This window comes from Sus scrofa, chromosome 11 (assembly GCF_054392235.1).
Source record: "Sus scrofa isolate SSC_HxYL_T2T_F1_AM1 chromosome 11, Sscrofa_HxYL_maternal_Yorkshire_Landrace_v2.0, whole genome shotgun sequence".
Classification (NCBI taxonomy): Eukaryota; Metazoa; Chordata; class Mammalia; order Artiodactyla; family Suidae; genus Sus; species Sus scrofa.
This window is the reverse complement of record NC_139393.1, coordinates 44,327,271-44,340,350: the sequence shown is the minus strand read 5'-3', so window position 1 is coordinate 44,340,350 and position 13,080 is coordinate 44,327,271.

Sequence of the window (13,080 nt, the reverse complement as noted above, 5' to 3'; positions counted from 1 at the left end):
TGTCTCCATCTCTCCAGGAACTGTCTTGAAAGAAAGAGTAATTAAAAGGTTAGCTACCTGCCTAACTATTAGCATGTATCCAGTTTTGCTTAAAGATGCTAAAAGATTGAAACAGTGGGACAAACCTACTCAATGGCAGGTAAACTCCTATACTATTAGCAAGCTCTGTATAGTGGGAACCATCTAACTTTCCCCTACAGATGCAAGCACAGTACTGGCTAAGTCAAGGTCCTAAAGGATTATGGCCTATCATAGCTGCCTTGGTTTTAAAATATGGGTAAAGATGATCCATTTCACCATTTCACCTTTTAATTCCCCAATATGACCTGTGCTTAAAGCCACTAATAACTATTGGATGCTAACTATAGACTATAGACAGTTAAATAAGTCTAACTTTTATTATAAAACCTCTACTAGATCTTGTCATCTTAACAGATGAAATTTAAAATAACATGGATAAATGGTTTAAAGTTATAGATTTGGCTACGTTTCTCCCATGAAATGGGCCAACCGGCTGCAAATACTTTTTTAAAAATTTTAGCTCGTGCCTTGAATGAATTCTAGGTCTTAAAGATGCTTTATCACTGGCTCCAAACTCAAGCACTATGAAATAACATATAATTTAGATTATAATGGAATCTGAGGGCAGGGGGTAGATTGTTATATAAATGAGCCAAAGATTGCCTTTTTATATCGACCTCTAAGTTTATTTTTTCACTTCAGACTGGTAATTGCTAGCTAAAATTTCTGCTGGTGACCAACTCAAAATGTTACATGTTCAGTTATTTTAAAAAAATATCCCAAATAGGCAGATGTTATCCAATTAGAACCTACCCAACTTGCATATCCCAAGAAATTTCACCTAATAAGTGTATTTATGAATAAGTTGGGCCTTGTGGTTATAAGGCCTTAAGGCACTGCTGTCCTTCAAAGTTCTGGCCCAGAGACCCTCCACCTTGACACACAAGCCTCCTCTCTGATTTCCCTCTCCCTCAGGAGTTCAATCACCCTCCTCTACTTCTGAGTAGTGACTTCCATACAATAAGCCTCTGGCAACACAAGCCATGAAATGCAGATGGCCTCTAAAAATTGATAGTGACACCTGGCTGACAGCAAAGAAATGAAGACTTCAGTCCTATAACTGCCAAGATCTGAATTATGCTTACAACCTGAATGAACCTCTAGAACATGGAGATAGAGCCCATACTAGGTATCATTTTATTTTGACTTGTGATACCCTAAGCAAAGCAACCCTCAAAGAATTCTGTATTTCTGACCTACAAAACTTTTAGATAATAAATAGATGTTGTCTTAAGCTGGTTAATTTGTGGCAAATTGTTATAGAAGAAATAGAAAACTAATGAGGCTCATTTCTTAAACATTCAACTTCTTTTTAACACTACTTTTATTTTATAAATCCCAATGTTGGTTGAAATTAATATCTTGACATACTCCTAACTTACAACTAACACCTGATCATGGCTAAAGAAAATTAATCTCACTTCACATTCATGATAATAAACCTTCAATATTGCCAGGACATTCTATTGTATTTTCCTAATAAATGTATTTTCCATATCTCTAAGAACTCTATTTCACACTTTTCCTTCCGTCTCAAATACTTATCATTGTTCCCTCTTCCTATTCTTTGTTGAGGATGTTGATTTTCATATCGTGGAAAAAAATAGAAACATGAAAAGATATTTTTAGCAGTCTATATCCTAATCTATCATTCTTTCTACAGGTCATCTACTATATTCCTATTTTCTCCCTCTTACAAATCAATCTGGCTTTGACTTTGCAGTTGTCATACTCCTGTTGTTTACTCAATGACTTCTGTTCTGTGGCTATAATTTTCCAGCATCATCAAGTAGTTTATCCCTTCTGTATCTTACCCCAAAGCATTCAAACATGCTTTATTTCCTTCACAAATGAAAATTTCCTTGACTTTTTAATCTCTTTCCTATAATACAAAAATCATCTGATTCACCTTTATAAATATCTTACTCCCAAAGTTGTTTATAATCACTGACTTCACTTTTTTCCTTCCAGGACCCCTCACTTCACTCGAGAAACACTTTCATTTATTCCACTCCAATGAGACTAACCTTACCAGTAAACCAAGTAATTTGTTTTATAAAAGTCTGTGCATCCTTCTTAGATGTCATCCTAATAAATTTCTTGACAACACTTAACATGGCTGATCATTTGATTCTTCTTAAAACATGTACTTTGCTTGCTCTTGAAATACTGTATTTCCTTATTTATTACATTTTTTTCTCATTTATTCCAATAACTCTTTGTTGGATATTTTTCTCACCTCTTATTTTAGAATGTTTAAGTACCTTAAATAATAATGTGTACTTTTTAGGGTTTTTTTTTTTTTTGGAACTATGTTGATAAAAATTATTTAGAATAGCCATTGACACCTGGTAAGATCCCAATGCATTTCAGTTATTATTATTGGGAGATATTTTCTAGTGCCATAACTCTACTCACCATCAATACGCTGGTAAGGCTAAGATTTATATCTCCAGTATAGACCTCACCCCTTGTTTTCCAAGCTCACATTACTAACTGATTTAGTAAGTACCTCAAGTTTAAATTGCTAAAACTGATCTATTCTTTTTACTCTAAGAATATCAATTCTTATTTTACTTTTTCCCATTTCTCTAAGTGACAGCAGTATTTATCTGTGTTTGCAAGCTAAAATATCTACTTAGCACTGTAAGAAAACCAGGTATCAATTTTTTCCTAAAGTGATGGAAATATATTTCCATAGAGTACAAAACGTTCAACTTCCTTAAAGGTACTTTTCTTCTACCTTCAGATTGTTTTGCCCTCCTGAATGCAACAGATAAGCTCATAACCTGCTCTCACTTCTTCATTGACATCATATACTATAAAGACAGTGGGGTGCACTGAAACACAAAATAGACCAAATTCTACTAGCTCTTCTCTCCAAAAGAAAAAATAAGAAGCTAAAGAATGGAAGATAAAATAGCATTTAAACCAATTAGCTGAGCAAACCTGAATAGTTAAAGCAGTTAAAGTAGAAATTGAGTAAATATATTTTGTTGAGCATATTATTCTTTGGAAGCACTGCTTAATTTGGCCTAGGCCAAAGTTTTCCACAAAGCTCTTGGCTGACATTCACATGCTTCAAAACTAAGCCTTTCCCTGATGAAGAAAAGACATTCACTTGGCACTGAGTACCCACCCCCATCTGCTCCTGACATTTCCAACTGCTTCCCTTATGGTCCATGAATTTGGAAGAGTCGTACAATACAGGTCTAATTTACCTGAAAATGGGAGTGGTATCCACTCCCTACTCATGTCATTGATATTGCATCATAACTTTAAATTCTTCATTGGAAACCTATAGATTTTTAATCAACTGTCTCCACATTTTGATTCTTCAATGAGTTAAACTTAGACCTGACTTGCATGGAGTGATTCTACAGAAAATGTGAGGTTTCTTAGAGGTTGCTCAATTAATTTTTGTTTCTTCTCATTGCAAACTGAATCATTTTGAATTATTTGATAAATATTATTGCACACCTACTCTGAAAAGGAAGACATCCATGAATCTATAACACTTACTGAAATATTCACATATTATAGAAAGATTTCTAATGAATAATCACACACTACTGAGAGTTAAGGGGGCTCTTATTCACATTTCTATGTGCTTAATCAGATTTTCTTTTTAAGAATGTCAGGAGAATTGGGAATTTTTGGTGGAAGGAGGATGGGTAATTAATATAGGAGTATGAAACACTTGAGGAGAGGTGTGTTTAGTTTGCACCATCAGATGATTTTTTTTTTGTCTTTTTGAATTTTTAGGGCTGCACTGTAGCATATGAAGGTTCCCAGGCTAGGGATCCAATCAGAGCTACAGCTGCTGGCCTACTCCACAGCCACAGCACTGCAGGATCTGAGTCACGTCTGTGACTTACACCACAGCTCATGGCAATGATGGATCCTTAGCCCACTGAGTGAGGCCAGGGATCAAACCCACAACCTCATGGTTACTAGTCTGGTTCATTAACCATTGAGCCATGACAGGAACTCCTGCACCATTGGATGACATTGAACTCCCAGCACTAATCAATGTCTTTCTAGGCATGAGAGATGGAGGACACCAGGAGAGAGGAGAGAGCAAAAGGGAAGAATTGGAGAGGAGAGACCTTGAATTATTCACACATTTCACTTATTTTTGCTAGTGCTTTTCTCATCCAACACAATGACAGCTAGCTCTTCATTAGTCTTGGCCCTTCATTTTGCCCCTAAATAAATTAATTCTTCTAGAACATGTAATGAGAGTTATAAAGGACAAAATTGACCACATGTGATAGAGAAGATTAATAATAGAACCAGGAATGTATATGTAAAGTAATTAAAGTACTCTATAACATATCTAGATTTTGAGGTATGTAAGTATAGTTATTGTAAGCAGATAAGTAGTATAGATAGAAAGACTTAGGATTAGACTTCTTCAAAGCTTCAAGGGCCCAAGGGGCTTAAATCACATAATTAAAAAAATATTTTTAGCATTTCCTAATGTAATTTGTCACCTGAGAGATATATTAGGTTTATTAAGGAACATTTCAATGTAGATCAGAATAGGCCCCACAGATGAGCCCTGAGGTTTTGGGAAAGGAGGATGCCAGATATGAAATATAGATACTTCATGTGAAATGAAGTAGACATGATAAAGAACTCACAACTTTATTTAGACAGCACTTATAAATGAAAATGGAACTAGAGTGGTATTAAGAAATTCTGAGGTTTTACTGCAATTTTTACTTTGAAAGGATACCATTATACAACATAAAAATATATACCCATCCATGATAAATATACCTTATCTCTAAACATATAAGTTGTGATGGAGTTGAATAGTTTGCATAACATTGCTATTTTGTAAACATAATCTTGCATCAATTAGTCAAACTTTTATGTTTATGGCTCTAACACTTTCAGAAGTCCTAGAAAATTTTATAGGGTTTAAGCTCTGCCTATGTTGCTTAATATCTAAACTAACTATGAATGGGACAATGGATTTATTCAGAACTACCTGTGTTGGGATGGGTAAAATTCCTTGTAGTAATATATACTTGTCAATGATATTACTCAACACCCATTTGTTATAAAATATGTTCCTCTTTTAAAAAATCAGTAGCAATATATGGGCAGCAAGAGTGACTCTTGGACCATAGTCTTTCTCTGAAATTACAAAGTTATTTTACTAGGAAAAATGAGTTTAAGTATATTTCATTTCCTGCCATGTTTAGCACACCAAAGGAACAAATGAATCACATTTGAATTCTTTTTATTCTTTCCTCTTCCTTAATTTGCATGAAAAAGTGACCTTCAATAAATAACAATTTAATAAACAAAATGTATGAATAATATACTTCAATAAAAGTGCATAAATTTTCTCAAATTATACAAAAAAATTGCAGTGGTGGTGTTAGAAGGCACAGAGGTTTTTAAAAACATGTTTTTGGGCTGTGGTCATTGGTTTTCTATTCAAAAGGCTGAAAGACATCAATACATCTGCACATCTATAGTACTTCTGAGTTGAATTTCAGTACAATGAATGGGAAGTTCTGATATTAAATATTTCTAAGAATCATATGAACTGGTTAAATGCCTGCAGTGGAGAAATGTATATATATATATATATATTGATTTTTTAAAGCATTCTCATATCTAACACTTGGTTGCTGTATCTAAGTAAATCAACCATAAAAGAAGAAGAAATTAGTATGTTTGACAACAAAGTCAGCATCATTTGCCTAAAAACTGTAACTCTGTTAGAAGTATATATTAATTATGTAAGAAGTAACACACAACCTGACTTTACCCATTTAACCTCGTATTTATTTCTTTTAGTAATTTATTTACAGCTGCTACAGAAGATTCAAAAATAAACACTGTTCATATCTATTTAATATGCATTAAACTAACCGAGAATTTTCCTAAAATGAAGAATGTGAATCCGTAGATCTGTGATGGGGCCCAAGATTCTGCATTTCTAACAAGTTCTTAGGTGATGCTGTTGTGTACAGGTGCCTCTGTACACTTATGGCAAATGGAAATGTGGAGACGGAGTTGGGACAAACAGAAAAATTAACTTTACTTGCCAGGCGAAGAGGAATCACATCAGGATAGTGGCTCAAGGACTGTGCCCATTTGGAAGGGGCAGTGAGGAGTCAAGGAGTGTTCAAGGAGCAGGGTGTGATTTGCTCATGGACTTGGATATTTTCCTGTTTGTTTGGTGGTGAGGTAGTTGGAAGTCAGCCTCATTAAACTTCTGGTTCCAACTGGTCTGTGTTCTACATGTTTGTGGACAGCACGCAGTTAACTTCTTCCACCCACTTGGGGCTTCAGCACCTGCCAAACGGCTCCAAGGACATGGCTTGGAATATTATATATAGTCTTTGGGGAATAACTAAAGGTCCTTGAGTTTGTTTAATGGCTAAACTATTATTATTTTGTCTTGCTTGACTTTTTACATTTTCCTCTGTATTTTCTCACTTCTCTGATTAAATTGATTCTTTGACTAAAGTTTTTCTATAGACAAAAAGTCAGGCAGAGGACAAGTGGGGTCTGCCTTGGAAAAGCCTCACAGGGTCTTGCTTGGTTACAATGCTGCTGTTGCAGCTCTGGAAACCCAGTTTGTGCAGCAAGAATTAAATAATGCCATTTGAAACAAAATGGATGGGCAAATAACTTCTCATACTAAGTGAAATAAGTCAGACAGAGAAAGACAAATATCATATAATATTATTTATATGTGAAATCTAATAAAAATAATACAAAATATCTCTACAAACAGAAAGAAGCTCACAGCTTTTGAAATAAAACTTAATGTTTCCAAATGGGAAATGTATGGGGTAGGGATAAATTAGGAGTTTGGGATTAACATATACATACTACTATATATAAAATAGATAACTAACAAGGACCTATTGTATAAAATAGGCAAATCTACTCAATATTCTGTAATAACCTATATGGGGAAAGAATCTGAAAAAGAATGGATATATGTGTACGTATAACTGATTCACTTAGCTGCACACCTAAAATTAACACAATATTGTAAGTTAACTGTATTCTAGTAATTTTTTTATTGCCAAATATCCAGTCATATATTCTTTTTTATCTATTTTTTAATTACTCAAATGAATTTATCACATCTATAGTTGTATAATGATCATAACAATCTGATTTCACAGGATTTCCATCCCACAGCCCAAGCACATTCCCCCACTCCCCAAACTGTCTCCTCTGGAGACCATAAATTTTTCAATGTCTATGAGTCAGCATCTGTTCTGCAAAGAAATTCAGTCTATCCTTTTTTCAGATTCCACATGTCAGTGAAAGCATTGGATGTTGGTCTTTCATCGTATGGCTGACTTCACTTAGCATGATACTTTCTAGGTCCATCCATGTGGCTAAAGATGCTGGTATTTCATTCCTTTTAATGGCTGAGTCATATTCCATTGTGTATATGTACCACATCTTCTGGATCCACTCTTCTGTTGATGGACATTTAGGTTGTTTCCATGTTTTGGCTATTGTAAATAGTGCTGCAATGAACATTGGAGTACATGTGTCTTTGCAAGTCTTGGTTTTCTCTGGATAGATGCCCAGGAGTGGGATTGCTGGATTAAATGGGAGTTCTATGTTTCGTTTTCTGAGGAATCTCCATACTGCTTTCCACAGTGGTTGCACCCATTTATATGCCCACCAACAGTGTACTAGTGTTCCTTTTCCTCCAGACCATCTCCAGCACTTATTGTTTGTAGATTTCTTGATGATGGCCATTCTGGCTGGTGTAAGGTGGTACCTCAGAGTGGTTTTGATTTGCATCTCTCTAATAATGAGTGATGTTGAACATCTTTTCATGTGTTTCTCGGCCATCTGTATGTCATCTTTGGAGAACTGTCTGTTTAGATCTTCTGCCCATTTTGTGATAGGGTTGTTTGTTTCTTTGGTATGGAGCTGCAGATGATGCTTATAAATTTTGGTTGATTTATAAACAACCGTTGTCCGTTGATTCACTTGCAAAAAATTTTCTCCCATTCTGTGGGTTGTCTTTTCATGTTGTTTAGGGTTTCCTTTGCTGTGCAGAAACTTTTAAGTTTGAGTAGGTCTCATTTGTTAATTTTTGTTTTTGTGGTCAGTACTCTGAGAGGTGGATCTGAGAAGATGTAGCTGTCGTTTATGTCAGAGAGTGTTTGGCCTATGTTTTCCTCTAAGAGTTTGAGAGTGTCTTGTCTTATATCTAGGTGTTTAATCCATTTGGAGTTTCTTTTTGTGTATGGTGTTAGGGAGTATTCTAATTTCATTCTTTTCCATGTGGCTGTCCAGTTTTCCCAGCACCACTTATTGAACAAGCTGTCCTTTCTGCATTGTATATCCTTGCCTCCTTTGTCATAGATTAGTTGGCTGTAGGTGCTGAATTTTTTTTAAAATGCCAGTATTTATGTAAACATTCAAAAATGAAATACAGATATACTGTTACTATTCTAAAAAAGACTTTATATTCAAGTTAACAGTTGGGTTTACAATATGAATAAACATGGAAATAGAAACTCGATACTTCAAAAATTTCTATACTATTTTTATAAAATTTTATAAATTAATAAGCATATATATGTATATATACAATGCTAGTGGATTTTCTTTCAAAAAACTATTTTAATATCCCCTAGGTTTTACTAAATTGAGAAAATTATCAAAGAACAGTTATAATGGTGTATACCACTTTCTTCACTGCTGTGAAAGATGTTGATAAGCCTTTTTTCAAATGAATAATCACAGAGGATTAATTTCAGAGGAATAAGAGGACTTGGCCTTAAATTATAATTACTATTTCCCCAGAGCAACAGAAAATATTTCATGTTCCTCTGAAATATTGTAACAGCCTAAACACAGAAAAATCTCACTGATATAAAATTTGAATAATATAATCAAATGATAAGTCTAGAGATACTGAGACGAGACTATTTTGGATAATTTTTTGAATAAGAATATTCCATATGCTATACAGGAACTTGAGTGCCATACCGTGAGTAATACATTAACACACATTTTTTTTTTGCATTTATATGTTGAAAAGACTTATTGAAGTGTAATTTGTTTACTTTTAAAATTTTTAACAGAGAATTAATTTCATTACGAATGTACAAGAAAGAAATTCACTTTAGAACAGTGACACAAATGAAAACAAATACATAGAATAATAACTTCTAGTTTTGAAAAAATATATGTCCATTTAATCTATTACATAAATTTGATTTAAAAATGAGCAGAAGTGGTTTTTTAAGTAATAGCAGCAAAGAATTGCTTTCATTTTTTTTTCTTGGTAGAAGTCCCCTACCAAAAGTATAATTAATCACAGAAACTGAGGTTTCTAAATTCAGGGTATAAAATAAAAATATAATAAAATTTTCCATTTATAATTAAAGCTGAATAGTATATCTACAAGAATTCAAAATTAAATTCTGGACAATACCAGTATGGTCAGCTATGGGTAGGGGCTGAGAAGAACTAGCCCCTAGTCATTCTTTATGGAAATGATAAAGATGCTGATAAGCTTAATAAACTGAATAATATATCATTACTTTTATCACATATACTTGTGAGTTTTAATACCTTACAGATAAACCAGAAATGTAAACATGTAATGTATAATCACAAACATTTGAAAAATTATGAAAGCATAACTGGAAAATGGGAAAAAAAGGGGAAAAATAGAATGTATGAGAAATAGAAATTTGAGAATCAAATAAAATAATTTAAAGATAACAATAATTACATAAGCATAAATTAATAAAAATAGTGCTTCTCAAATTGGTTTGAGATCACACTCACACAAAACTCTTATTCACACATAGACACAAACACAAGAAATTTTAGCAATATATTATCTAGAAGACTATTTAATGCAAAAGAATTTTGAATATAGAGGGGAAATAATACCAGAAGAATATAACCTAAAAAAGAGAGAGAGGATTTGTTCTTACATTATAGACACACTACTTTTTTACTAAGGGATGATAATGAATTTATACACTGATATGAGCAATAGTTAAAATAAGACACTTACATAAAATGCTACATCATATCTATGACTATAATTATGTCTAAAATTAATGCAAATCCTATCTACTACACAGCAAAGAATAATTGGTGTTTGGGAGTAAAGTTCTAATGTACTTGATTTTGGTTCCCCCTTAGATAGATACTATATTTTTATGTAGTATCAGAGAAGCCACTGATGCAAGAAACAAATATCCAGAAACAGAGGAATTTCTGAGCAGTATCTTCCTAAAACCATGAATTCAGTTCATTGATAATAGAGACCTAAACTAGGGCAGAGACCATGAGATGAAAATTCAAAGAATGACAAAGAAATATTTATTATTAGCTACAGTTGATTAGTTTACCAAATGTTTATTGAGTTCCTGTTAAATGTAAAGAAACCTATGAAATATTATGCATGTAACATTCTGCTTGACACTGTGGGGGAAATAGATACCTAATGTAAACTGAGATATTCAAGGGAAGGTAGTAGCACAGAATAGCGAAATTTTTGCTTGGCTTAGATTTCAATAAAAAAGGAGAAAATAGAGCATTTTGAGGAACAAAATCACAAATAAGAATTAAGAGCAGACATATAGAGACAAGAGTAAACTTAGTGTGCATATTCTTTTTTTTCATTGTCTTTTTGTCTTTTTTTTCTTAGTGCCACACTCGTGGCATATGGAGATTCTGAGACTAGAGGTCCAATCTGAGCTATAGCCTCCGGTCTATGCCAGGGCCACAGCAATACGGGATCCTAGCTGCATCTGCGACCTACACCACAACTCACTGCAATGCCAGATCCCCAGTACACTGAGCAAGTTCAGGGATTGAACCCACGTCCTCGTGGGTGCTAGTTGGGTTCGTTAACCACTGAGCCACGATGGGGACTCCGTGTTTACTCTCTGATTAAACATTTGTAAATATTTAAATACATATTCATGAATATGAAAAATAAACACAGGCATATAGCTGTGCCTGTAATATGTATAGGCATATCTCACTTATTGCACCCTGCTTTTTAGTGTTTCATGAATTTCTTTTCTTTCTTTTTTCTTTTTCTTTTTTTTTTTTTTTAACAGCTTGAAGGTTTGTGGCAACCCTGTGTCGAGCAAGTTTATCAGTATAATTTTTTCAACAGCATTTGCGTACTTTGTGTCTCTGGGTCACATTTTGGTAATTTTCACAATATTTCAACCTTTCTCATTGCTTTTATATTTGTTACAGTGATCTGTTATCTTTGACATTACTATTGCAATTGTTTTAGGGTGCCAAAACTATACCCATATAAGATGAAAAATTTAATAGATAAATATTGTATGCACATTCTCACTGCTCTACTTAATGGCTATTCCCCCTTTTCTCTCCCTCTACTCAGACCTCCCTATTTCTTGAGACACAACAATATTGAGATTAGGCCAATAAATAATCTTAGGTTGGCCTCTAAACTTCAAATGGAAGGAAGGCTCTCACATCTGTCACCTTAAATCAAAAACTGGGACTGATTAAGATTAGTGAGGAAGGTTCAGGACTTCAGTGGAAGAAGTAACTGTAGATGTGGTAGAAATAGCAAAAGCACAAGAGTTAGCAGTGGAGCCTAAATTATAGCTGAATTGCTACAATCTCATGATAAAACTTCCATGGATGAGGAGTTGTCTCTTTGGATGAGTAAAGAATACATTTCCTTGAAATAGAAACTCCTCCTGATGAAGATGCTCTTAAGATTGTTGAAGAGACAACAAAGAATTTGGAATGTTACATAAACTAAGGTTGACAAAGCTGAAGCAGAGCCTTAGAGTATTGCCTCCAATTTTGAGAAGAGTTCTGTGGTAGGTATAATGTATTAAATAGCATTGCATGCTACAGAGATATTATTCTTCAAAGGATGAGTTAATAGTGTGACACAATTTGCTATTATCTTATTTTAAGAAATTGCCGCAGCAACCCCAACCTTTAGCAAACACAACTAGCAATCAGCAGCTTTTAACATTAAGGCAAGTTTCTCCACCAAGAAAAATATTATGGCTTACTGAGTGGCTAGCATTTTTTAGCAATAAATATTCTAAATTAAGGTATGTACATTTTTAGACATAATGTTATTACAGGCTTAACAGACTATAGTATATGGTAAACATGACTTTACTTTAACTGAGAAAAAAATTTCTCTGCCTCCCATTATTGCAGTATTTTTTTTTACTGCAATGGTCTGGACCAAATCTGCACTATCTCTGAGCTATACTTGTATGCATACATATATTTTCAATCATCTATATGCATATAACAGATGTCACTGCATTAAAATCTAGCACTGTTCTAATGGGTTATAATGTAGGCTTTCAATAGTTTTATTTACTGTGTTAATATAATTTATGGTCACTTATTACCAGACTTACTCCTTCAACTGATGTCATTCATGTTAGTTGAATTATTGTCTTATCCACTTATTAATTTGCTCCATGTTTATCATGTTCTCATTTTAAAATATTTCTCAGGGATTTTACATTTTACTATGGGATAGGTCTCAAATAGAAGACTTGACTGGAACACAGACCAGGATAACAGGGAATTTTATAAGGCAGAATGCCTTGTTTTCTATTACATGACCCTAATCCTTTGGTAATAGACAAATTTCTACTTTTCCACATAGTAAGAAGATGAATTGGTAAATTAACAGAATATACTCATAGGAATATGTTTTGCTGAGTGAGCTCTATGATCTACCTTTTAAAATAAATAAAGTACTCCACTATGCATTTAAATGACCATTATTTTAAAATTATCTTAGCTTTCATTAGTATACATTTTTGTTTCCTTGTTTAATATTGCTGATATAGTTAACTATTTCCATGAAAATTATCTAACTGAAATCAATGAGGTTATGGGCTATTCTCTAAGAAGTAGCTATACTCATGAATCTAATTTTTCAATAAAGGTACCTCCCCCCAAAATAGGCTTAATTGAAAAGGCAATCTTATAAAA